The 26,746-nt window shown below is 39.5% G+C and overlaps 1 protein-coding gene across 1 annotated transcript in view; it reads left to right on the plus strand.

Annotated features, from left to right (window-relative positions):
* BARX2 (BARX homeobox 2) overlaps nucleotides 1-26,746 on the plus strand; it is an 82,126-nt gene that overhangs the window by 15,922 nt on the left and 39,458 nt on the right. The gene's annotated exons all lie outside the window — the stretch shown is intronic.

Below are 26,746 nucleotides of genomic sequence, written 5' to 3' on the forward strand. Positions count from 1 at the left end.
AGAGTGTATACAACATTCTTCCCTGATAGTCTTTCTTTCTCTGTGCTAAGGAGAGGGAGGTGAGTTTCATTATCTGTTCTCTGGGACCATTGCTGGTTTTCCATTTATTCAGTTTGGCATTCTTTTCAACCCCTTTTTGTAGATTAGGAAACTGATTTTAGGAGATGTGAAATGTACTACATCTGAACTGAGCCCACTCTTCTTGTTCCCTTCCTCCTGCCCTTGGATTGAGCTTCAGAATGATTCCAGAAGCTTCTTTAGAATCAAGGTTTTCTTCTTCGTGAGTCGGAAGAGGGAGAAAATGGGTTGTATAGGCAACAGGATGAGTGGTGTTCTGAAGGTCTTTGTTTGGATGTATTTGTTTAAAGAAATGAGCCTTCCCAAAGATAGGTCAGCCCAAATGTTTGATGCCTAAATACTAGCTATATTCCAATTCCATTGTACTGAAAGCTGAGGCTTAGACTTCGTCTCCACAATAGTTTATACTTCTCCTTAATAGAAATTTACCATCCAAAGTGGGGGAGGTGTTGATTCTACTGTATTTTGCCCTGGTCCTAACACACCTGGAGTATTCTGCCCAGGTTTGGACACAACACTTGAAGGACATCTACAAATTGAAGATTATCCAGAGTAAAGTGACTAAAATGGTAAAAAAAACAACAACAACAAAAAACAAAAAACCCCAAAACAAACAAACAACAACAGCAGCAAAACATTCTGTACGACACTTAATTGAAGGAATTGAGGTCATTTGACCTGAAGGGAAGACTTGGGTTGAATATGGTTTCTGTCTTTAAATATTTGGAAGGTTGTCTTTTGGAGAGTAATGAGACTAGTTTTGCCTGGTCTAAGGGATCAAGATATTGATAGAAATTATAAGGAGGAAGATTTTAGCTCAGTATAAGAAAGAACTTCCTAACAATTAGAGCTCTTCAAAAATATTGAGCCTGTTGTCACTGGAAATGCACAAGTAGAGTTTAGATGACAGTTGTTCAGGTATGTTGTAAAGGATAGTGATGTTTTATGTGGACATTGGACTAGAGGATGTCTAAGCTCCCTTCCAGATTTGGAATTCATGCATATAGTGAAAAGAGTTCTGGATTTGGATTGAGAAAGACTGAGTTCAAAATCCTACCTCAGGCACTTACTGGCTCTTGTCACCCATGATAAGTCATGTAACTTTTCAGAGCTTCAGTTTCCCCATCCATAAAAAATGGGGATAATCACACTTCCTAGTACCTGCCTACTGACAATACTGGGTTATTTCGAGAAAATTACTTTGCAAACCTTAAGGTTCTAGGTAGTTGTGAATTATTGCTATTATCGTTATTATTATTGATCTGTTCAGTGAAAGAAATCAGTCAGGTGGGTTGCTTAGCACAGTGTAAATTCTAGAACACTCATATCATAGTCCTAATGGCTCACATTGACAGGAGCTTTTCAGTTGACAAAGAGTTTTATTCATCATCCTTTGAGGCAGATATTGCAGATATTCTAACACTGTTTCACCAATGAGGAAACTGATGTCTAGAGCAGTTTAAGTAACTTGTTAATCTTTCCAATTCTAATCAGTGATGGAGCTAGGAATAGGACCCATATTTTCTGACTATAGGTCAGTGATTTTTCCTACTATACAGTTCTGTGCTTGAACCCAACCTCCACCCTAGAGCATTATCAATTCAGGCAATGACATGGTTTTTTAATATGAATGACAATGTATTATAAACTCCTAAGTGAACAACACAAAGGAGTCAACATTATTCCATTACAAAATGTCATTTTTTCTTTTATGTTTGCCAGTTTGGTTTTGGCCTCACTGCTACCCCTTATTCTCCCCACCCCTATCGCATAATGTTTCCCAATGCATTGTCAAGTTCTTCAATATCTATTTTTTGATGCAATGGAGTTTGGTGATGGGAAGCTTAACTAAGGCTGTCTGTCGTAGAGTAGAGGGTGCTGGGCTAGGCATCAAGGATGAGTATTTGTCCCTTTTTGGATCACAAAGAAGAAAGAATAAAATTCAATCAACCTTTCTTTTTCTTAATCAGTCAATGTGGGCACAGGCAACAGGAGGAGAGGGTGAAGTGTACTATCAGGGTTAATCCTTTTCCAAGCTCTTGTCCTGTGGAGGAAGGAAGTTATGAAAGCAGCCCCTATTTTATTTTTTTTTATTTTTATTATTTTTTAAATTTAAATTTATTTATTTAACATATTTGGTTTTCAACATTGATTTTCACAACAGTTTGGATTACAAATTTTCTCCCCATTTCTACCCTCCTCCCACTCCAAGATGGCATATATTCTGGTTGCCCTGCTCCCCAGTCAGCCCTCCCCTCTATCACCCTCCTCCCCTCTCATCCCCTTTTCCCTTCCTTTCTTGTAGGGCAAGATAAATTTCTACGCCCCATTGCCTGTGTATCTTATTTTTTAGTTGCATGCAAAAACTTTTTTTTTTTGAACATCTGTTTTTAAAACTTTGAATTCCAAATTCTCTCCCCTCTTCCCTTCTCACCCACCCTCCTTAAGAAGTCGAGCAATTCAACCTAGGCCACACGTGTATCATTATGTATAACCCTTCCACAATACTCATGTTGTGAAAGGCTAACTACATTTTGCTCCTTCCCAACCCATCCCGCTTTATTGAATTTTCTCCCTTGACCCTGTCCCCTTTCCAAAGTGTTTGTTTTGATTACCCCCACCCCCATCTGCCCTCCCCTCCATCATCCCCCTCCTTTTATTTTTTTTTTTATCTTCCTCCCTCTTCTTTCCTGTGGGGTAAGATACCCAACTGAGTATGTATGGTATTCCCTCCTCAGGCCAAATCTGAGGAGAGCAAGGTTCACTCATTCCCCCCTCACCTGCCCTCTCCCCTCCTCCCCCAGAACTGCTTCGTCTTGCCGCCTTTTTGTGAGATAATCCACCCCATTCTATCTTTCCCTATCTCCCTCTCTCAGTATGTTGCTCTCTCATCCCTTAATTTCATTTTATTTCTTTTAGATATCTTCCCTTCATCTTCAACTCACCCTGTGTCTACTCTCTCTCTTTTACATATATATATATATATACACACACATATATATATACATACATATACATACATATACACATAGATATATACATACATACACATTCACTTATATATATACATAAACATATATATATATACATATATATGCATATTCCCTTCAACTACCCTAATACTGAGGTCTCATGAATCATACACATCATCTTTCCATGTAGGAATGTAAACAAAACAGTTCAACTTTAGTAAGTCCCTTGAAATTTCTGTTTCTTGATTACCTTTTCATGCTTCTCTTGATTCTCGTGTTTGAAAGAAAAATTTTCTATTCAGTTCTGGTCTTTTCACTGAGAAAGCTTGAAAGTCCTCTATTTTATTGAAAGTCCATATTTTGCCTTGAAACATGATACTCAGTTTTGCTGGGTAGGTGATTCTAGGTTTTAATCCTAGCTCCATTGACCTCCGGAATATCGCATTCCAAGCCCTTCGATCTCTTAATGTAGAAGCTGCCAGATCTTGGGTTATTCTGATTGGGTTTCCACAGTACTCAAATTGTTTCTTTCTGGCTGCTTGCAGTATTATCTCCTTGACCTGGGAGCTCTGGAATTTGGTGACAATATTCCTAGGAGATTTCTTTTTGGGATCTATTTGAGGAGGCGATCGATGGATTCTTTCAATTTCTATTTTGCCCTGTGGCTCTAGAATATCAGGGCAATTCTCCTTGATAATTTCTTGAAAGATGGTATCTAGGCTCTTTTTTTGATCATGGCTTTCAGGTAGTCCAATACTTTTTAAATTATCTCTCCTGGATCTATTTTCCAGGTCAGTGGTTTTTCCAATGAGATATTTCACATTGTCTTCCATTTTTTCATCCTTTGGTTCTATTTTATAATATCCTGATTTCTCATAAAGTCACTAGCTTCCACTTGCTCCAATCTAATTTTTAAAGTAGTATTTTCTTCAGTGGTCTTTTGGACCTCCTTTTCCATTTGGCTAATTCTGCCTTTCAAGGCATTCTTCTCCTTATTGGCTTTTTGGAGCTCTTTTGCCATTTGAGTTAGTCTGTTTTTTAAGGTGTTGTTTTCTTCAGTGTATTTTTCAGTATTTTTTTGGGTCTCCTTTAGCAAGTCATTGACTCGTTTTTCATGGTTCTCTCGCATCCTTCTCATTTCTCTTCCCAATTTTTCCTCTACTTCTCTAACTTGCTTTTCCAAATCCTTTTTGAGCTCTTCCATGGCCTGGGACCAGTTCATGTTTTTCTTGAAGGCTTTTGGTGTAGGCTCTTGCACTTTATTGACTTCTTTAGGCTGTATGTTTTGGTCTTCTTTGTCAGCAAAGAAAGAATGCAAAGTCTGAGACTGAATCTCGGTGCGTTTTCGCTGCCTGGCCATATTCCCAGCCAACTAACTTGACCTTTGAGTTTTTCAGTGGGGTATGACTGCTTGTAGACTACAGAGTTCTATGTTCCACATTTGGGGGGGAGGTGCCAGCTCTGCCACACCAGCACTGCTCCTTCCCCAACCCCCAACCCGAACTGGGCTTAGATCTTCGGCAAGCTGTGCACTCCTGCTCTGATCCGCCACTTAATTCCTCCCACCAGGTGGGCCTGGAGCCGGAAGTAACAACAGCTGTAGCTGCCCCACCTCCGCTGCCCCCGGGGCTGGAAGCCGAACCGCGAACTCCTACTCCTGCAGCTTTTCCCACTAACCTTCTCCGCAGTCCTTGGTGTTTGCGGGCTGAGGGATCCGGCAACTGCTGCAGCTCACATATTCAGGGCGCTAGGGCCCCCTCCGCCCGGCTTCTGGTCTGGATATTCCACGCCGCTCAGGCTGGGCTCTGCTCCACTCCGTTCCCAGCTCCCAGCTCCGTGTGGGATAGACCTCACCCAGAGACCATCCAGGCTGTCCTGGGCTGGAGCCCTGCTTCCCTCTGCTGTTCTGTGGGTTATGCCGTTCTAGAATTGGTTCAGAGCCATTTTTTATAGGTTTTTGGAGGGGCTCAGTAGGGGGCTCACTCCAGTCCCTCCTTACCAGCTGCCATCTTGGCTCCGCCCCGCCATCAGCAGCCCCTATTTTATAAGCTTTTAAATTGCAAAGCTGGGGACACCTGTAATAAGCAGGTGGCAGATCTAACTGATGATTCTATTTAAAGGGATATGATGGATGATGAGATGTGAGGAAATGACTATCTGAACCCAGGCCCTTTGTGGGCTTACCGTTGTACCCAACTAAACATTGCTATCTGAGGGAGAAAGTTAAATATGCTATTTGTAAATTCTCCTCACAAGGTGAAGATTCTCTCTCTTTTCAGGTGTTCAAGAAATAGCTTTAGATGCCCAGCAGAAGGGGCAGCTGAACAATTGTGGGTCTCATCTGTTCTCATTACTTACTAACATATTGTAAGACTTCATCATTGTTCCTATGGTGATCCTTTTTCTTTTAAAATTTTTTAATGATGAAGGTTTTTTCCTTATAGTTCAGTCATTTTCCAATGACTCCCCCCATTCCTTTACCTTGTAACACATAAGTTTAAGCCAAACAAGCCAGTACATTGACAATGTCTGAAAATTCCTATAGTCCACTACCTCTCTGGTAAGAGGTAGGAGTTATGTTTCCCCATGAGTCCTCTGAATTCACAAATTGGCATATTCTGAGTCTTTCATTGTTTTCCTTTAAATTATTTTGTTCAACATGTAAATTGATGTCTCATTTACTTAGCTCTGCATCATTTCATATGTTTTTCTAAAAGATTATCTGAATCCTTCCAATTTATTATTTTGTTATATCCCAGTCATATTCCAGTTACATTCATATACCAATTTCTTAAGCTGTGTTGTGATTGGTAGATGCATGCTTTTGGTCCAGAACAAAAAGTTCTGCTAGACTGTAGTATTACTCTTCAGTATTCTTATCTAGATTCAGACTTTGCAGGGAGAGATTGGAAGAGAATGGAAGTGGTTAAGGAAGAAAGAGTAGAAGTTCAACGTTATGAGCAAAGAATAGTGTTTACCAGAGGTGGAACTGAACAACTGATCTCATCATCTGTGACCCTGGGAGCCAGAAAATTTGAATTAGAGGAGTTGTTGGACAAGAAAAATGGATAGAAATATGAGTCTCCTTTGAGCTTACTGAGGAATTCAACCTCCAGCCTAGGGTGCTTAAGAGATACATGAAGGCTGATTTATATATGAAAAGAAGAGAAAGGGCAATTGAGCAAGTTAGTGAGGAGTTGGGGAAGAGGACAACATGTAGTGTAGCAAAAGGCAGAGAACTTTGGGTGTCAGCACTTTTATTCCCTATTAGAAGAACAGTACTGAAAAACATGAGAATGGGATATTTCTTTTTGGAAATCTGTGCTGTGAGTACGTGCTTATTATCACAGGCGTTCCTGGTAAGTGACAGCTAATGATCTCTGGTTAGGCAATGGCTTTGCTTAGAATGCATGCAGCCTAATTACTTTATATATTATTGATGCATTAAGGAATTTCATCAGTCAGCTTCACAAAAGATCATTATTATTGTAGTGTGATAACATAGTAATAGTAATAAGGCAGTATTTGCATTTTGTATGCTACACAGATAATCTTTTTGTGTTCACATTGTATAGACCTGATCTGTAGAAGCATTATGGAATGGGGGAGAAAAGTAAAGGGTATTAGAAGGTATTGTCTTCCTTTCCCAGTGGCCCTCCATTGACTCCTCCAATGACCATGAATAAGTCATTTTTACTTTTTTCTATGTCTATGCAAGGGGATTTACAGCATTGATTTGCGTCCTCTGGGTGTTGGGAAAGGTTGACTGATTAATGAATGTTAATTTAGTGGTTTAAAAATATAAAAGCATGAGATAAATGCAAAGTATGAGTGGGAGGGCAGCTATGCCGCCCCAAGTGAATTCTACTTGCCTATTACCATGTTTTTGTAGGCAACTGGTTTGATGGAAGCAGGGCTACTCAATTATGAAATAGAGCATGACTCTGAACCACAAGATATGTCATTCTAGGACACACAGGCTTGCTCCATTACAATTCAGGGTTTGGGTGTCATCTTGTGACACACCTGAAACTCCTAATTGTGGGAGTCAATGAAGGATTTTTCATGGACTCTCGAAGCAAGACTAGGCTCATGTTTCTGATCTGTCACTCAATTGAAGCCCTTTCTAGAAGCAATATGAATCCTTAGAATCAGTAAGTTGTGAAAATATGGAGAACCCAGTTATTGAAGTTAGGATGCCCTTTTGGGGGTGGGGGTGTTGTCTCTTTTGATCCTGTGATTCTCTTTCCTCTTTCCCCAGGGGACGGATGGGGTTGACAACTGATATAGAAGGGGAGAATTCTAAATGAATGCCATTTTTCAGTTTGGAGTTTGGATGATGGCTCAAGGTGCTCCTTGCTTTAGCTGGTTTGCCCACCCCTAGAAATAAGAGAGTTATGCAATCACCCCAGCCAAGCCCATGCAGGCAGGTAGAGGTGGATGCAGTCTTTACTGTAAGAGGACATTCTGCCGGTAAGACATGTGTCCATGTGTGCCTTTTGAAACTTGCAGGCTTCATGGTTTCTCCAAGTCTTGTTACTTGGTTTTTCAGGAAAGATTGACCAGGATTCTCTCAGGTGCCCAAATCTCTCTTCAGTAGGAAGCTGGGTACTCAGGAAGGCAATGTATGCTTCTGAGCCTGCTAAGAGACTATCGGTAGCTACTAATGAAGCCCATTAAGCTACAGAACCTCTAAGGTTCTTTACAGCTTTAAATCAGTGATCTCATGGATCTTGGATTCTTAATCTGGGGTTCATGAGCTTTTTTTAAAAAAAAAAACCACTAGAAGGAATGAAATTTAAGAAATACCTTGAAAGAACAAGTTGTATCAATTAGCAAAGTACATTTTTTAAAACCATAAGGCAAAGAAAATAGAGATAGTAGAATGGAAGTCTTTATTTCAAAGTATAATTATAATATTTTTGTATCAATTGATATACTTGACCCTTTTAGCGCTAAACATTTTGATAACTACATTTGAATATAATTGGTTTTCCTTGTAAAAATCCTATGTATTTTATTTTATGCATTTAAAAGCATAAGTCTGAGAAGGATTCCATAACAAAAATGGTTAAGAACCTGTATTAGACCCTGGGGATACAAAGAGAGCTCTGATATAAATTCTGTCCTCTGGAAGTCTACAGTCTTCTTGGTGGAGGATGGGAGAGGTAGAGAAACTTAAAGCTGTTTGAGAGACAACATGTAAAACCACTTTTGTGGGAGAGAGGGGAATAACCTTTGGTTTTATACAAAGCAAATGCATTTGAAGTTATCACTTCAGATGTTCTCTGGGCTAATCCCAAGGAACTGATTCAACTTTTCTCTCTCTTCCCTCCTTCCATGACAGAATATAAAAGAAGGATAGAAGAGAATCCTGACCCTTCTGCACTCAGCAGATATTGTCATAAGTGTCTTGTCCCAGTATTATGATAGACTGGCAGGTTTCCTTCACTTACCTACCTACCCAGCCAGTAAGAATACAAACAGAAAATGAGGCAGGGTAGAGATATAGGTGTATAAAAGTGGCAGTTTCATTAATTTCTTTTAAAACATTTTATAAATTTGTTGTTTTTGTATCACCTTCATTTCCAAATATCTTTGCTCCCTCTCCAGAGCATAACCTGTAGTAAAGAGAAGGGGAGAGGAGGTGGGAGGGAGGGGGGGAAAGGGAGATAGAAAAAGAAAGAAGAGGTCAGCCAAACTAAACAAGTCTGATTGTATATGCACAGGTCCACACCCACACTCTCCCACCTCTAAGAAGGTAGGGAAGAACATTTTCTCCTCTCTTCCTGGGGTCCAAGCTTGAGGACTGTAATTGCACAGTGTTTGGGTTCATTTTCTTTTTGTCGTTCTTTCCCTTTACTTGTTTTTAGTTATCCTGCATCTTGTTTTCTTGGTTCTGTCTACTTCATTTTGAATCAGTTCATATGTCGTCTCATGTTTCTCTATGTTCTTCATATTCATTGCGTCATGTGGCAGAATAATATCCCATTACTTTCATATAAGCATCATGGTGTATAGGGAGTAAAGAGCTTGAATGAATTCACCCTTACTCTTCCCTTGCTTCCTTGTCCCATTCACGTACCCTTAGAATCTTTCCCTCCTTCCCCCACCCCAAGAATATGAAAGAGGGATAGATGAGCGATCTTTTTCTTCCTTCTCATCTCAGGACATTCATGTTCCTACTTTGGAGTGGAGAATTAGGAAGAATTTGCCCTTTCCCAGTATAGTGGCCTCATCGTAGAGAGCTAGTAAACACTTGTTGATTGATAAGAATGGTTTTCTTTCCTTACTAGTACTGATTTGATATACCGTCTATCATTAGACATAGGCTGTCACTTTCCAGCAGACCAGAGAGAGAATGAGATTGGAATACCTTTTAGAAAAATCCTCCTTCCCTCCGAGCAAACTCAGAGATTATTCCACAAATTCAGCCCCAGAGGAAAGTCTTCATGCCAAGAACGCGAAGTGAGTCGATGGCAGGGACCCAGGTTCCCTGTCATCTAGCTCAGCACTTTGTCCATTAGACCTCACAGTCTTTAGTTCAGAGGAAGGATTTGATTTTAAATCAAATTGATTTCAGTGACTGTTGAAGTATTCAAGAAAACTTTTAAAATCTTTTTTCCCCTATAAAAAGGCCATTCTTGTTCATGTTAATCATCAATACATACTCTTCGCAGCTTGAAGATAGATGATAAGTTTTATTTTTAAACAGCCTCAACCTATTAGCATTTATTTGGATATTTTTTCCTGATTAAACTTGTGGCTATATCAGAAAACTGAATGATTAGCCGAACTATACTGTATTTTATAAAACTAATAGAACCCACTATTCTTATTACTTGAAACTGGGTGGTTGAACATTCCAATTTTTGCAGTTGAGATGTATAATCATTTTACCAAATATGCAAATGTATTTTAATGTTTAATTATTCTACTTAGAATGTGAACTGTGGTTTTCTTAAAAAATAGAAATTAGAATATGTTTTTCAGATGATCATGAAAAACTTTAAAAACTTAACCTTATAATATGTAGCAATCTCAGTTTTCACCTTTGTTTATTCATAGACTGGAAAAACATAAGCTTTCCTGCTTTTTCGATTTAGAGTGACAGTTTAAAATTTTTTCAATAAGTAATCTGATTCTAATTCTTGTTTACATCATAACTAATGTGAAAATATGTTTAATATGAAGGTATAAGTGGAGCCTATATCAGATCATGTACTATCTTGAGGAGAAAATTCAAAACTCAAAATTTTATGGAACTGAATGTTGAAAACTAAAAATTAATCAATTATATATAAAAATAAGTAATCTATAGAGAGCTCCTGGGAATTTCATTATATTCTCCCTTCCCTGTGATTTGTTATATTATTAAATTTTATTAAACAATATTATTAAATATTACACAATTAAACAAAAATATTAAATATTAAACAATATCTATGAAGAGTACTGGACTACATTTAAAAAAATTATCATCCATAATGATATCTCTGAACCTTAATGTTTCTTAAGTTTAAACCACATTTTTTTAACAAAAAGTGTTTAACAAAAAGCACCCTCAGTTTTTTAAAAGGTGACTTAAAATTACAAAAAAAATTCTTGCTGTGTATAGCAGGCATCTAACTAGCCAGTGGGGGAAAGGGCTGTTAAAAATGTCATTCCCCTGAAGTTATCTGGGAAACATCCAAACTGTGCAGAGCTCAAGCCCTTGGCAGTGTGCTCTCTTTGGGAGCCTTTATTTAGTTCACACAGACTGGTTTCTGGCATTGACAATATTTGCATTGTATTACAACCTAGCTACTGCCAGTGGTGTTAGAAGACAAGTTCAAAACTTGAAAGATCCTGCTGTAGAGTCAACAAAGAATGGCCCAGACTTCTCCCCCAGCGTCTTGTCCACTTCTTGTCCTCATCTTGTCCTGGGGGGCTTTCCCATCTTAAGAAAACATTAGGGAATCTTAATGAGGCCCTTTGAATTTGGTTATGTCTGTGGGCCGCAGATTCCTTGCATTTAATGAGAGGAAGGTTATTAGCTCTAAGAATCTCCCCCTGACCTCTCCCATCGCTTCCCTCCAATGTCTTCTAGTTCATCTCTATCCCATCCCCCCATTCTGAAATAGCAATGATTCAATATGGAAAGGAGGCGTGTATGAGGTTTATCAATCTACTCTTCTAGGTCCTTATGAGTTTTACTTGCCTCTTGTGCATTTCCAAAGAGTATGTGTAGAATTTCTTCTAAAGGAGTCTGTTCATAAGCTTCCAAAGGACAGGTATCTATTTCCAGGCAGAAATGTACACACTCCATTAAGATCTAATGCTTTAGGGAGGTTGCAGTTGTTTAGTTTGGTTGATGAATGGAAAGCCTATACATGAACATAGTACATAGAGACATCTTAAAAGCACCTCTCTAGACTTTTAAAACGAGTCAATACCAGTAACTGGTTTTGTCTTTTTCGTGTTGCTGGGGCCATCCATTTTGTTATTTCTGTGCAGCTGTTTAAGAAAAGGGAAGAATGGGGTCTACTGCTTTGAAAATTAGATAATGAACCTTAGGCTACTTTACAGGAATGGCTGCTATTGGAGATTCCTTTCCCTTCCATTGACTTCAAAAAACCAGATATGTGATGCTTCTACAGATATAGTTAAGGAAAATCAGCTGTGAAGGAAATTTCCATTATGACTCCTGTTTTTCCATTGACTTCCAATAATAATGATAGATGATATTTACATTATGACTAATGTGAAAATATGTTTAATACGTGCCAAACACTATGCTGAGTACTTTACAAATTGTATCTCATTTGATCCTCCCAACAATCCTGGGAGGCAGGTGAGATTATTATTCTCATTTTACAAGTGAGGAAACTGAGGCAGACAGAGATGAAGTAACTTGCTCAGAGTCACAGGGCCAGTAAGTATCTGAGATGAGATTTGAACTCAGGTCTTCCTGACTCCAGACCCAGTGATCTGTCCACTGTGATAGTTAATTTATGTTTTCCCTGGAAAGAAAATAATCTCTTAATAAACTCCAGTAGAAAACTTCTTACAATTGCACTTATCTTATATGTTCTAATTTATATATGTTGTCTCTCCCATTAGAATGTAAGCCCCTTGAAGCCAGGCTCTGTTTTTTTTTCTTTTTTTGTGTGCCTAACACTATGGTGGTTTAAAAAAATAACACACCAAAATATGCTTATTGATTGATTCATGGCCAGTCTCATAGCGTGCTAAACATTGCTGTGCCTCTTGGGAGTGGTCTTCTTTTCATACTTACCCCAACTAACTTTTCCTATCCATTATGTTGTAGGTGTTGCCCTATCTCTGAATAACCTTCCAAGGCCATGAGAACATTTCCCATTATGTATCTATTATGTGTGGCTGGATTGAAACTCCTTATTCTAGGAATTCTATTTCAAAATGGACTGGGTCTGTGATTTCTTCCATGTAGAGAACTCCCATCGAGGAAATTCCCTCTACCAATAAAGACTGGCATCTCTTCTACAATTTATAGTTTTAGTTGCATGGGGCATTGCAAAGATATGTGACTTGCCCATAGTCACACAGCTAGTATCTGTTAGAAGTGGTACCTGAACCCAGGTCTTCCTGACTCTTTTTTTTTTTGGAGGGGGGTAGGCAGGGCAATTGTGGTCAAGTGACTTGCCCAAGGTCACAGAGCTAGTAAGTGTGTCAAGTGTCTGAAGCTGAATTTGAACTCAGATCCTCCTGACTCTGGGGCCAGTGCTCTACTCACTGCGCCACCTAGCTGCTCCTCTTTCTGACTCTTGAGAGCAGACTTTTATCATGCAATCCAGAGCTGTCTCTGTAACTAGTAAGTCATGTTGTTTAATATACACCTACCCTCAATAGCCTCAAGTTCCAGGGGGTTTTATAAAGTCAGTAAGTCCATTACTTCATCAGTTTTATAAGTTCATATTGAATAAGGAGAAATGTTGATGATTTTTTTTAGTAAATCCGCATCTTTGACATCTAGCAGCATGATTAGATGGAGATGAGGAATTTCAGTAGAAAATATTTTTTTAATCCAAGAAGGATCCTAATAGCTAAGGCAACTTGGGACTTGAAAATGCCGTTACAGACTTCATTTGTGTCTCCTAAACCCCAGGGCTTTTCAACTGCTTTATCCCCAGAAGAGGGACCAGTAATTAGCATTAGTTCAGGCCCCTGAGTCTTTACACCCTAGTGTTGACTCAATTTATAGAGAAGAGAGAGGAAGAATTACCCTAGGTGAAGTCTGGTGAAGCCCTGTCCGGACCTACGCAAACTTAGTGCTACATCAAAACCACAGCTTCTCCAGCCTGTCCTTACTCCGCTCTCACTAATATCCCCTTGGGTATTTGCTGTGGTATTCAGTAGCGACATAGACCTAGAGGATGGGGTGTGTGTTGAGTAAGTAAACTGACTGCTGATCGCATACATTCTACTGAGACTATGCTTGTAACATTCAAATATTCAATTTGGCCAATGGGAGTATTCCATTGAGGCATTTTCCCCTCCCCCCACCCCTTGATAGGTCAGGGCCTGTGGCTGGGATTTAAGTCAACTAAATGACTGGTCTTGCCCTAATGGAGATTTCTTTAAGAGCAAGTTGAACCCTGTTAGCAAATGGGTAAACTTTGGAAAGGACCAACTGGTTGTTGCCATGGCCTCCAGAAAAACTGTAAAAACTCAGCTTCTTGGTGGCCCAGTGAAGCCATTCAGTCCTCATCAATCAGTGACCTGCGAGATGGAGACTGACCTGAAGATGAGAACATCTCCAGAGCCAGGTGAGCTGGAGATGGGAAGGCTAGGGGAGGGAGCCACCATCAGTGTGGCTGCATGATCGAACGCTCACCTTCCCTGCTACGTGAGCAGCATCCTTCCAGGAGAGCCATGTGGGACAAGGTGGACCCACATCCTCCTACAGGTGGTTTGTTCTCTTGCCATTATCCTTCATTTCACTAGTGGTCTAACTTTTCCAGTTCGACTCTGCCTTTGGTTAACAGTCTGGAAAATGGGAGCATCGTTTGTTCTTGTTACTTCTTCGCTTGATGAGGCTTATGTGATAAAGCATAATGCTTAAAATTTTGAGGTTTCTAGAGGTGATAGGTGTTATAAGAAAGGGAATGGAGCTGGATATTTAGTGCCTATCTCATCATTGCTGTGACATCTTGAACACAGTGAGATCTCCTAGCGATCATGGACAGTGCACATCATTCCTCATGGAAGAAATGAAATAAATCAATGCACCCAGTGCATCAATAACACATCTGGGAGGGCAATTCTTTTTTTAGGTTATATATGTACAATCATGTTAAATATATTTCCACATTAGTCATGTTGTAAAAGAAAATTCAGAACAAAAGGGAAAAACCACAAGAAAGAAAAAACAAAAAAAGTGAAAATAGTATGCTTCTATCGGCATTCTGACTCCATAGTTCTTTCTCTGGATGTGGATGGCATTTGGAAGAGCAATTCTTAAAGCTCTTGGTTCTTCGCCTGGTGGATGCGAGTTTGTTGATTAATATAGTTGTGATTCTTTGAAGTTTATATAGTTACAGTTTTAGCTGTCAGAGATCAACACAGTTTAAAATTTTTAGTGATTAGTGAATGTCTTTATAAACCAGATAACCTTATAAATGAAAATTTAAATAGTAGTTAGACCTATTGTGACGAAAGGGCTTCATTTTTACTATAAAAATTACTAGAATGCTTGGGGGAACAGGCTATTAATTTAATTCAATAAGTATTTATTAAGTACCTATTATTCCTACTCCTATGTGCAAGGCCCTGGGGTTTCAAAACAATAAAAAAATCACTAGCTTAGAAATCAAAAGATCTGAGTTCAAATTCTGCTTCTAAAGTTTATTATTTGTGTAACAGTGGGTAAATCACCTGACTCCCCTGGGGAGTCCGAGGAGTCCATAGGCTTCCCCAGATTGCCAAAGGGATCCGAGAGACCAAAAATGGTTACTAAACCCTAGCCTACATGGCTCTGAGTTACCTTCCAGCTCTACGTCTGTGAGCTTTGCTAGTCACTTACTTCTGTACAGCATCTGAATGCTGACGAAACACTTGCCTCAAAATAAATCTGTGAGGTAAGCATTTTACAGATGAGGAAATAGACTCTGAGAAGTTGTGACTTAGCCAAGGTCATATTACTAGTACGTTTGGGAGCCAGGATTTGAAAACAGATCTATTCTGATTCCAAGTTCAGTGTGCCTTTCACAGGTTGCTTGAGGAAAGGATATAGCTCCTGCCCTCAAAGAGCTTATAGTCTAGTGAGGGAAGGAGACAGACATGTATCATTTTCTCAGTGAACTTAAGGTACTAATCAGAAAGTCCTTTTGTTGAAAAGAGCTAAATAACAATAGCAACAGCTACCATTTTTATGACACTCTACATTTATATTTCATTCTTATTTGATCCTAGGGGGCCAGGAGGCTCAGGGAACAGAGATCTGGGCATGGAGTCAGGAAGACCTGAGTTCAAATCTCCCCCTGACATTTACTAGCTATGTGGCCCTGGGCAAGTCACTTAACCTCTGTTTGCCCAAGTTTCCTCATCTGTAAAACGTGGATAATAACACCCACCTTCCAGGGTTGTTGAGAGGATCAAATGAGATAATATTTACAAAGGGCTTAGCACATAATAGGTGCTTATAAATACTTCTTTTCTTCCTGTGAGGAAAGGTAGTAACAGTTGAATCCCTTGCTTGCCATAGGTAGTAGGTACAAGTACATGAATTAAATATTTTTTGTTTAGTTAAGGGCCTGAAAGTACTGTTGTATACTGATTATTCGAGGAAACATTATACAGTCCTCTAAAGGTAGGTGTAGCAAGAGTCAGGGATTAGATTGCAAAGACTGCTGCAAAACCTCCTTTTGGCCATTGTTCTGAATAAATCCCTATATCTACATGATTTCTTGTGTCATAGAACTAGAGCACAAAGCATTTCACTTCAATGAAGTTTTCCATATGTTTGAGATCTGGTGAAGAGACTTATAAGTGCAATTACTTCATCATTGTGGCTTTGAAGGATCAGGGTATGATCTACCCTCCTGATGTCTTGTTCAGAGCACAGATTTGAGAAGGGACCTCCTTGCAACTCCTGTGTGTTTGGTTCTCATTTTGTTACGGGTGCTTAAGTGACTTGGGTAGGCTGTTCACACTTCTTTCTGCTCATTTTCCCTCTGTGTGAAGAGGGCTCATGCACCCTGGTAAAGTGCTCTGCGTTTCTTGAATGTCTCCCTTATTATGAGACATAGGTCTGAAATATAACCCAGAAATAGATATTCATTACTTCTATGATCAAGCAGATAAGGGAAGAGTGCTGGATTTGGCAGTCAGATGACCTGGGTTCAAATCTTGACTCAACTTCTTAATACCGATGCATGTCCTTGGGCAAGTAGCCTCCCTAGATTTCAGTGTCTTCCTTTGTAAAATGGGGGATGAAGAAGTTACTTGCACCTCTAAATCTATGATCCTTTTTGGTCCATGGCGAAGCATTTTAGTCTCTACTAAAACATCAGTGAGATTAGAACATTTTGCATATGTCTTTGCATCCTCAGTGTATTTAGCATAGTGCTTGTCACCTAGACTGAAAGACAGCCTGTGGTATTCACAAAGATAATTCTGTGGCCGTACATGGATTGCTATGTGCCAGCCATGCTCAGGCATCTATATTGTTTGTACAGTCTATCTCAGCTTTGGAAATTCAGTATGGGGAGAAGAAACACAATATTTGTATTTTGTTTAAAGCCTGGTTCCCATAAGCAAAACTCAAGCTTGATTTTGATTTTAGTTTTTGAAAACCTAAAGAGAACATGAATGCTCAGGGCCCCTGACCCAGCTGCCCGCTGGGTTATTTGTCCCAGAGTGTCTGAGAACACAAGTTTTCCGAGAGAGTCTAGCAGCAAAGCGCTTCAGAAAATGCCACACTCTTCACTTCACTGTAGATGACTCACAGAGCAGATGATGACCTGCATTCATAAAGGGAGCTTCCTCACTATACCAATAAATCACAAATCTGGTTCAAAATAATTTATTGTTGTTACTTATGTGTATACATGTCTGTCCCTATAGAACATTCACTTTCTTGAGTTTAGGGGCCATTTCATTTGTGTTTTTGTGTAATTTAGCACAGTGCCTGGTCCACAGTAAGTGCCTAATAAATCCTTGCTGAATTGAAATGTCAAGTGAGTGAGGATAACGTGAAACTCGGAACAGTCTCACAGAATTCCTAAGTCTCCTTTGTTTGCCAATGGACAAGATTGTATCTGGTGGGAGCAGTGTGCATGTAATTCAGTGACGGTTGCTATGAACACTCTACATTAATGGTGTCTTTGGAATAAGAGAAGTCTGGGTTCTACATAGACCCCTATATCTGCCTCATTGTTATTTTTACAGAGCTCAGGATGGGAGCAAGAGTCACCAAGTTGTATAATCCAAGGTCTTAGGTTGTGCTGGTAGTCTTTTAGAAGTCTGCTGTTGTTATGCCCTAGTTAAAAATTGTGCCTCTCCATACCTTATTTCATCCTTGCAAGATAAAGGATAGGGAGAAAAGGGAAGAGGAAGTGGAGATGAGAGGGCATAAGCACTTGGTCTGTACTCAAATGGGATGCTCTTTTCAGATTGCTGTCAAAATAGTATCTCTTAGGTAGAGATCTCTCTGTCAGTTGTCTGCTTAAAGATCTCTTATTGCAGATTATTCTCCCCTCAACAGTGGTTTGGCCAGCACTGCCCTACTTACTCCATTTATTTGTTTGATTGATTAGCAGACTTACTTTTCCATATGGGAAGGAATGAGTCCCTTCATTGTCTTCTCTGAGGTAGGCATCTTTGATATTGGTTTTCTGTCATTTTAAGTCTTGTTATTAATACATCAGTGCACTCATTTTTGTATTTGGTCAGTGTTGGGAGCCTCCACTTTCCCTTTTGGTCCCCCTCTTCCACCATATCTCCTCACCATAGTACTTGGTCAGTGGGGGTGGTCACTATGTATGGGTGAAGGGAGGGGAGGAGATCCTTTTTAGTTTATGTGCTTGCCTCTCCTTTCTTTTTTCTTCCTTCCTTTCTTTTTTTCTCTCTCTTTTTCTTTCTTTCTTTCTTTCTTTCTTTCTTTCTTTCTTTCTTTCTTTCTTTCTTTCTTTCTTTCTTTCTCTCTCCCTCTCTCCCCGTCTCTTTCTTTCTTTTCCTTCCTGTCTTCCTTCCTTCCTGTCCACAATGCCTGGCTTACATGCCTCACTATGAAAACCTAAATAGGTTGCTTGGATATGAATCCAAGCCTAGCCAATGACTTGTGCTTCTACTCAGAATATCCTTGGTTACACCCACCTTAGCAGTTCCTTGATATTTTGTTCTAATGGTAACTGCAGAGAAGCCTGGGAAGTTGAAGGGATTAAGGGAGATACAGTTAGAATTTTAATGACCAGAGAGACTGACTCAGTTTTATAGCTTCTAGCTTACTGAGCTCCACCAGAAGAAGGGTCCAGGGAATGGGAAAGGACAGCACAGACGCAATGAACCCAAAGTCTTGCTTAAGTGGATCGTGTCCTTCCTGGAAATCATCTGGCAGCTTTCACTGACATTTAAATCAACCTGAAAATATTACACAGCAGAGGAGGGGAAAGAGGGACATGAGAGGCACAACTTCACCTATGCCCAACATGAAGTCTCTTTGCTTCCTTCCCTGACTACTCTTGCCAGATCCACAAGTAAGCCAGGGTTGCTTTGGGGGTAGGGCATCAGACATACAATGCACCATTCAGAGGTCACAACAGCACTCTTGTCTCCTGTGCCAAGCCAAATGATTCTAGGAGTAAATGTCATTCCACAGTCCTGCTTCAGGTATTCAGCACCATCTAGAGAGGGACAGGATATGACATTGAGTAGAGAGAGGGAGGTAAAGGTGAATTCCCATATCTTTTCCTTCTGCCCTCAGTGAAGGTAAAGAAAAAGTGCTCAGCGTCCACCTCCTTTCCAAATCCACCCTCCAACTGCTGGGTGATCTTTGAGACTTCATTAGCTTCAATTTCTTGGTCCGTAAAATGAGGATGTTACCACCTCATCCATGTTATTAATAATGGGTAGGAAACCTGGTAGGAAATACTTTCTTATCCAGGACCTAAGCTACTGTTTCATGCTTCACTCCTCGGAAAAACACAAAGCCTTTCCATTTGGTGGGAGCAATGAAAGGAGGCCTCTAACAGGTGCCATTGTAAGCTCTCTGGGTCCTGTCGAGATCATCAGTCCTGTTTTGATCTTGACTCAGATGGAAAGCTTTAGTGGAGAACTCTCAAGGGCTGAGAAGGGGATTCTTTGATCTCTGCTCTGCCCTAATAGGCAGAACACTCTTCTCTGTTTCCTCTAAGGACAAAAATAAACAGAGCGGCTGGGTTTGGGAACAGCTGCATAAACAATACAATTTGGAGGGATGCAAACAATGCATGGGTTATATATGCATCCACACATGCATACTTCTTCATCCAGACTTTTGCATCTTTTGTGATTATCATTTGATCCACGGAAGACCTTCCAGCTGAGGAAGTGAAACTTTGTCCCTAAAACTCCAAGGAGTTTGAAGCCTTGGGACACTAAACTTAGAAAGTTCTAACCCTTTGACCCTGTATTTAAAATGTCTACAAGTTGGTCTGGTTTGTGTCTCACCATTCCACTGAATCAGTTCCCTCAAAAGTGGCTAGTGACCTTCTAATGACCACATCCATTGGTTCTCCTGGACCTTTCTCTGTAGCTTTTGACACTGCTGCCCACAAACTACTAGATGCTTCAGAGATGCCTCACTCACATGGTTTCTATCCCTACTTCTCTAAATATTCATTCTCTAACTCTTTGACTGCCTACTCATGTCTTGATACCTTGATGAGGATGTTCCACAAGGGCTTGTCCTTTGCCTTCTTCTTTATCTCTAGTCTCTTCCTTGGCAATTTCATTAATTTCTGGAGCTTTGGGGATAACCTCCATGCATACAACTTGCAAATCTCTGCTCTGACTTCTCTTCTGAACTCCAGACCTACATCTCCAACTCAACCTCGATATTCCTGTAGCACCTCAAACTCAACCTCCCTAAACCTACTTCTCTTCTTGACAACTATTTTTGTTGGTAGCACCAACATCTGATATGTTTCCCCTGTTTTAAAAATGGATATCTTTGACTTTTCTCTTTCCCTTAACTTTCATATCCATTCAGGTGCCAAGTCATGTGGATTCCACCTCTGCAACACTGTTTGTGTCTATCTGCTCCTCTCTATACTCACTTGGATTATTATAATAGATGCCTGATAGGTATTCATACCATTACTGCTCCTCACCTCCAATTTGTTCTTTATATTGACAGCTGATAAGGGAAGACCTGAGTTCAAATTTAGCCTCAGACATTTGCTGGCTATATGACTTTGGGAGAGTCACTTATAGTCACTTATCCTCTGTCTTGATTTTCTCTTCTGTGAAATGGAGATAATAATAGAATCTGCCCCCCAGGGTTGTGGGAAGCTATGTGACACAGTGGATGGAGCACATCTTCATGAATTTAAGTCCGGCTTCAGACTTACTAGCTGTGTGACTTGGGCAAGTCATTTAACTCTATTTGCCTCAGTTTCCTCACCTGTAAAATGACCTGGACAAGGAAATGGCAAAGCACTCTAGTATTTTTGCTAAGAAAATGCCAAAATGGGGTCACAGAGAGTTAGATACAACTGAAACGACTGAACAACAACCCAGGATTGTTGTCAAGTCCTAATGAGATACTGTCTGTAAGGCATATAGTAAGTGCTTAATAAATGCTTAATAAAAAAAGTTGATGGTGGATTGATCTTTATGATTATACTACTCACTTGCTCAGAAATCTTCAGTGACTCCCCATTGCCCTCTGAAAAAAGTAAAAACTTCTTTGCTTGGCATTCCAGGCCAGTTACAATCCAGCAACTTTCCAGCCTTATCTCATAAGATCTACCATGTCTTTATTTCAGTTCTAAATTAGAATTGTCTTTTGCTTCCCTAGCCATTGCCCCCAGGTGTCCTATATTCTCCACCTTTGTTTATGCTCATCCTTAAGCCTGAGATGCCTTCCTTCCCCTTCTTTAGCTGTTGTGAATCCTTATCCATCCTTTTAAAGCTCAGCACAAGTATCAAGGTGCCCCTCTAATTGGTAGCAACCTTCCCCTTCCAACTTTCCCTACCCTTTTATTTTCTAACTTCCAACTATATTTTCCTTTTTCCCATCTACTTTTTAATTTTTTTGTTTTATTTTCACTTAACAAGCATTAATTATTTTTTTCCTCAGCACTCCTCGAATTTGGAAGAAAAAAAATAAAGTTAAGAAAACCATTATTACCAATATGGATAATTGAACAAAATAAATTTCCTCTTTGTCTATGCCTGAAAATGTGTGTCTTATTCTACATCTTAAATCCATTACTTTTCTTTCAAGAGGTGGATTACATAGTTCATCATGGTTATTCATTACATTGAACAGAGATCTTAACTAAGTATTTCAAGTTGTTTGTATTTATAGCATTGTTATTGTATAAATTATTCTCCTGGTGCTGTTTACTTTATTTTGTATTGGTTCATATAAGTTTTCCCAGATTTTTCTAAACTCATTCTTTTGTGATTTTTTTATGGCACAATAGTGTTCTATTACTTTTATATATGGAAGGAGGAGGGGAACAAGCATTTATTAAGTACCAGGCATATGCCAGGCATTGTGCTAACTGCTTTACAAATATTATCTCATTCGATTTAGTATACCATAATTTGTTTAGCCATTTCCCAATTGATTGGTTTTTCTTTGGTTTCCAGTTCTTTGCTGCTACAGAAAGAATTGCTATAAATATTTTTGTATGTATGAGTCCTTTTCCTCTTTCTTTAATTTATTTGGGGTATAGGCACAGGAATGGTATCATTGGATATCAAAGGATAACATTGCTGGGTCAAAAAATGTATCATTTATTGACTTTTTGGGCATGGTTCCAAATTGCTTACCAAAATCACTAGACCTATTCACAACTCTAGTATACCTGTTTTCCTGAAGCCCTTCCGACAGTTATCATTTTCCATTTTTGTCATCTTTGCCTGTCTTACGGGTCTCAGTGGCTATTATTAGCAATTACTGCTTTTTGGTTCTTTCAGCTGTTCCTCATAGGACATTTTTACCAAACCCTTCACCATGGTTATCCTCATTTGGACCCTCTCAAAATGTGTTGCTCAAAACTGGACACGTTCCCTTCATATGAGGTATTACTAGTACGGAATACATCAAGGTGATTATCTCCCTGGAGCTAATTCATACTAAGATTATGTTAACTTTTAATTGGCTGTATCATATTGTCGACTAATATTGAGCATGCGGCCAAACAAAACCACCAGGTCTTTTCTCCATGAATTGCAATTGGCCATATGCCTTTAATTGTTTTTTTACAACCTAATTATCTAATCTTTAATTGGTTGTTGTTTTTCTTTAACCTAAAAAGTTTACATTTATCTCAGTTGGATGTAAACTTACTAGTTTGGTCCCATATTCCCCACCTATTGAAATATTTCTGATTGCTTAATCTGTTATAAGACATTATCTTTCCTTTCTAGATATGTTCCTTCCATGAAATTTGATAAACATGTTTTCCATATCTTCATTAAAATTTTTTAATAGGGCAAGCTGCATGTTGTAATGAACAGAGCAGTGATTTTGGAAGTGCATTTTAAGTGCCAAATGAGTAGTTGGGATAATCAAATGCTTTAACACTTCAGAGAAGAGAGAACACAAAAGTATGAGTTGGAAGAGACTTGGAATAATTCATGGAAGGGGTGGAACCTGGGCTTTTAAGAATGGCCAAGGGTAGGTAGAAAATGTCAGAGAACAGTATAAGGGGGAAAAAACCCTTACTTTTTCTAGTACTTTTCCGACAACACTGTGAAAATGTTATCACTCATTTTATAGATGTGGGGAGAGGTTCAGAGAGGTTAGATGACTTCCCCAGGGTCACATAACTAACCATTCCAGGCAGGATTCAAACTCTAGTGGCCCGGCTCTAAATTTAGCACTCTTTCCACGGTACCATCTTGCACATTACGGTAGATTGAAACTGTATAGTGAGGTAGATCGATAAGCCTGCTCCAGTGGGTGGCTCATGTGAGGATTAGTGAGGAAAAGTAGGTTGGGGCCAGATGGTGGCTTTGAATGCTAGGGTAAGGAGTTTGGATTTTATCCTGCCTTTTGATGAGCCCTGGAATATTTTTGAACTTGGGAGCAGTATGATGAAAGTGGTGCTGTAGTTAAATCAATCTGGAGAAAATATGAAGAATAGATTGGAGTGAGGGAGAAACTGGAGGCTGGCAAAGCAGTTGGGGGAGTGTTGCAATAATCTAGATGTTAAATGTCCAGGAATTGGGAATGGAAAATGGAAAGAAAGAGACAAATGTACTGGTCCTCGTGGCTCTGTTTTGATCTTAATACTTTTATTTTCATCATCTGTTCAGTCTCATCTGATAATCATATGGCACCTTAACCTGCAGAAAGGGTTTTCCTCCTAACAGCTCCATGAAGAAGACAGTATGAGTATTATTCTTCCAGAGGGCAGAGTTAGAAGCAAGGGGCAGAAGTTGTGAAGATGTAAATTTCAGCATCAAAAAAACCCAAAACAACCCTTGGACCTTTTCATTATCCAAAGAGGTGACCAAAGAAACTCAAATAACCACATGCCAACCTTCTCAGCCATATGCAATTTAAATATAAATAATATCCACATGAAGCAAGGGATTCCTTGGTGGGTGTGCTAGAAGGGAACAGGCAGGCTTTTGCAAGTGACAGTCCACAGGAGAGCACAACTTTATCTTCACATAACTGACTGAAGGCTAGAGAGAATGCAAGAACCTACTCTGCTACTATCTATTGGTTAAAGCAGCATTTGAGTCAGGAGAGCAAATTATACAGTAGAGACAATTTAAAGGTGCTTCTCTCACAAGGTGTTTCTCACGTGTATTTCAAAATTAACAACAGAGAAAACTTTGTTGGGACTTCTGATTATTAATATCAAGCAAAGCACAAAATAGGAAGATATACGCTCATTGAAGTTGTTCAACATTGTCATGGATGAGATCCGAGGCAAGGTCAAGAGGTAGTATGGTGTAGAGATTGGATTAATCAGAAAGTTTGGGATTTGAATTTTAAACTTTCTGACCATGGGTTTCCTCATTAAAGACTAGGGATAATAATAGCACCTACCCAGCAAGGTTATTATGAGCCTTGAATGAGATAATGTATGTAAAGCATTTTGCAAACCTCCGGAGTGCTCTATAAATGTTAGCAATCAATGCCCTCCTCCTCTTCTTCCTCCTCCTTCTTCTTCTTTCCCCCCTCCTCCTCTTCCTCCTCATTTTTTAAACTCTTCTGTCACTGTGCTGGTATACACATATACACGCATGCACATAACACACATATGTATTATATACGTATGTAGGTATACACATACACTAGTGTGTTGATGGTGGACCTGTGAATTAGTACAAACAATATGGAATCTACCAGTAGGGTAACTAAAATGTCCATGCTCTTTGATCCATAGATTCTGTTCCTAGGCTTATACTCCAAGGAGAATATTTGATAAGAAGAAAATCCCCATCTATTCTAAAATATTTCTAGTAATATTTTTTGCAATAGTAAACAACTGGAAGCAAAGTAGATGGCCATTGTTTGGGAAATGGTTGACTAAACTGTGGTACATGAATGTAATGTATTATTACTGGGAGGTAATTAAAAATGTGTATGCTGAATACAGAAAAGCAGGGAAAAATGTATAGGATCTGATACAGAGTGAAGTAAGCAGAGCCAAGAAAATAGTATACTTAATAATTACAACAATGTGAATGGAAAGAACAAACCCAAAACAATCAGAAGTCAATACTATCAAATGACAAAGAACAAGTACGGCTCCAAGGAAGAAATAAGAGGTAACGCCTGCACCTCATCCCTTTGCAAAAATGCAAAGTCTGTGGATGTGCTACATTGCACATATTTTCAGAAGTTTTTTGATGTATTGATAAATTTTCTATTTTTTCCTTTAAAATAGAATTTGTTTTATGGGATATTGCTCTGGGTGGGATACTGGGAGAAATTTTGCTGATGTAAAAAAAAAACCCAAAATTTATTTTTAAAAAGTTTGGTTGGAAAAGAAGATGAACTGCTCACATAGTGATAGTGCAACATAACCTATGAAAGGGCTTTTTATACTCCTATGGCATCCTCACCTTGTCAAGAGAATATGAAGATAGCCTCCAGCAGGTTGGGTGGATCCCCTTTGGTGCATTTAAGGAGAAGGCATGGATGAATTCAGACTTTGCCTCATTGGAGGAATACCCGCATTGATGGGATAACAGCTATTGGAGCCCTTCCTGACAATTAGAGCTACCCAAAAGTAGAATGGATTGCCCTGGGAGGTCATAAGATCCTAGAAACAGAACTGGAGCTGAAGAAGCCCCCAAAGGTCATTTAGTCCTAGCCTCTTGTTTTACAGTGGAGGAAAGAGCTTTAGAGAAGAGGAAAACCTAAGTAGGGTAGGTGACCTGCCAGAGATCAGAGACAGTAAGTAGCAGTTCTGGGATGCAAACTCAGGTTCAAGATCAACATTCTTTCATTTTTTTTTCTTCTGTAACATGAATTCCTGAAGAATCCTTTTGGGAAGTCTTTTCTTTCCTTCTTTCCTTCTTTCCTTCCTTCCTTCCTTCATTTCTATGCAATCAGGGTTAAGTGACTTGCCCAGGGTCACACATCTAGTAAGTGTCTGAGGTCTGATTTGAACTTAGGTCTTCCTGACTCCAGGGCCAGTACGCTATCTACTGTATCACCTACTTGCTCCTCTCAGAAGGTCTTAAGGCAGCCATCTCTTACCTCAATGCTTACTTAGTCTTTAACTACTGAATGGGTGTTGCCTCAGACAAATTGAGATCTGGGAAAGACCTTAGCTTAAAAAGGCCAAAAACATCCTGGGCCATCACCAGTCATCCTGATCTATGGACTCTGATGATGAGAGTGAGGCTGATGACTTTGCACAGCTCTGCCTCACTTAAATCTAATTTAGCTTCCAAGTCAAGACATCACTCTCCTGATGTCATTGGTCCTCTTCCAGAACGAAGAGCAAACAACAAGGGAAAGGCTAGATGGCCACCTGCTGTCCACATGGTCAAGAGTACTCAGGTACAAAATGGACTAGATGACCTCAGAGGAGGACCCTTCCAATGCTGTGATTCTCTCATCCTTCTTTAACATAGGACAAAAGTGAGATGCATAGGAACAAAATAACTTTGTTCAAGGTCACATGTCTAGAGAGCAGCAGAGTTAGGATTTGAACCTAGGTTTCAGGATTTCATGTCCAATATTGTTTCCAGGTCATCTCATCAGCCCTGCCCATGTGGCCTTTTCCCTCTGTTGCTCCTACCATAGTACTTTGCATAATTGGGCATCCTGAGATATTCATTGTAAGTTCTAAGTGTGTTGGCAATTCTTAGAAATTGTGATGTTTAGTCTTCAGTGACTTATTGTATTGTTGTTGTTTAGTTGTTTTTTTAGTTGTGTCTGACTTTTCATGACCCCATTTGGGGTTTTCTTGGCAGAGATACAGGAGTGGTTTGTCATTTCCTTCTCTAGCTCATTTTACAGATGAAGAAACCAAGGCAAACAGTGTTAA

Source organism: Trichosurus vulpecula, chromosome 2, assembly GCF_011100635.1.
Source record: "Trichosurus vulpecula isolate mTriVul1 chromosome 2, mTriVul1.pri, whole genome shotgun sequence".
NCBI classification, from domain to species: Eukaryota; Metazoa; Chordata; class Mammalia; order Diprotodontia; family Phalangeridae; genus Trichosurus; species Trichosurus vulpecula.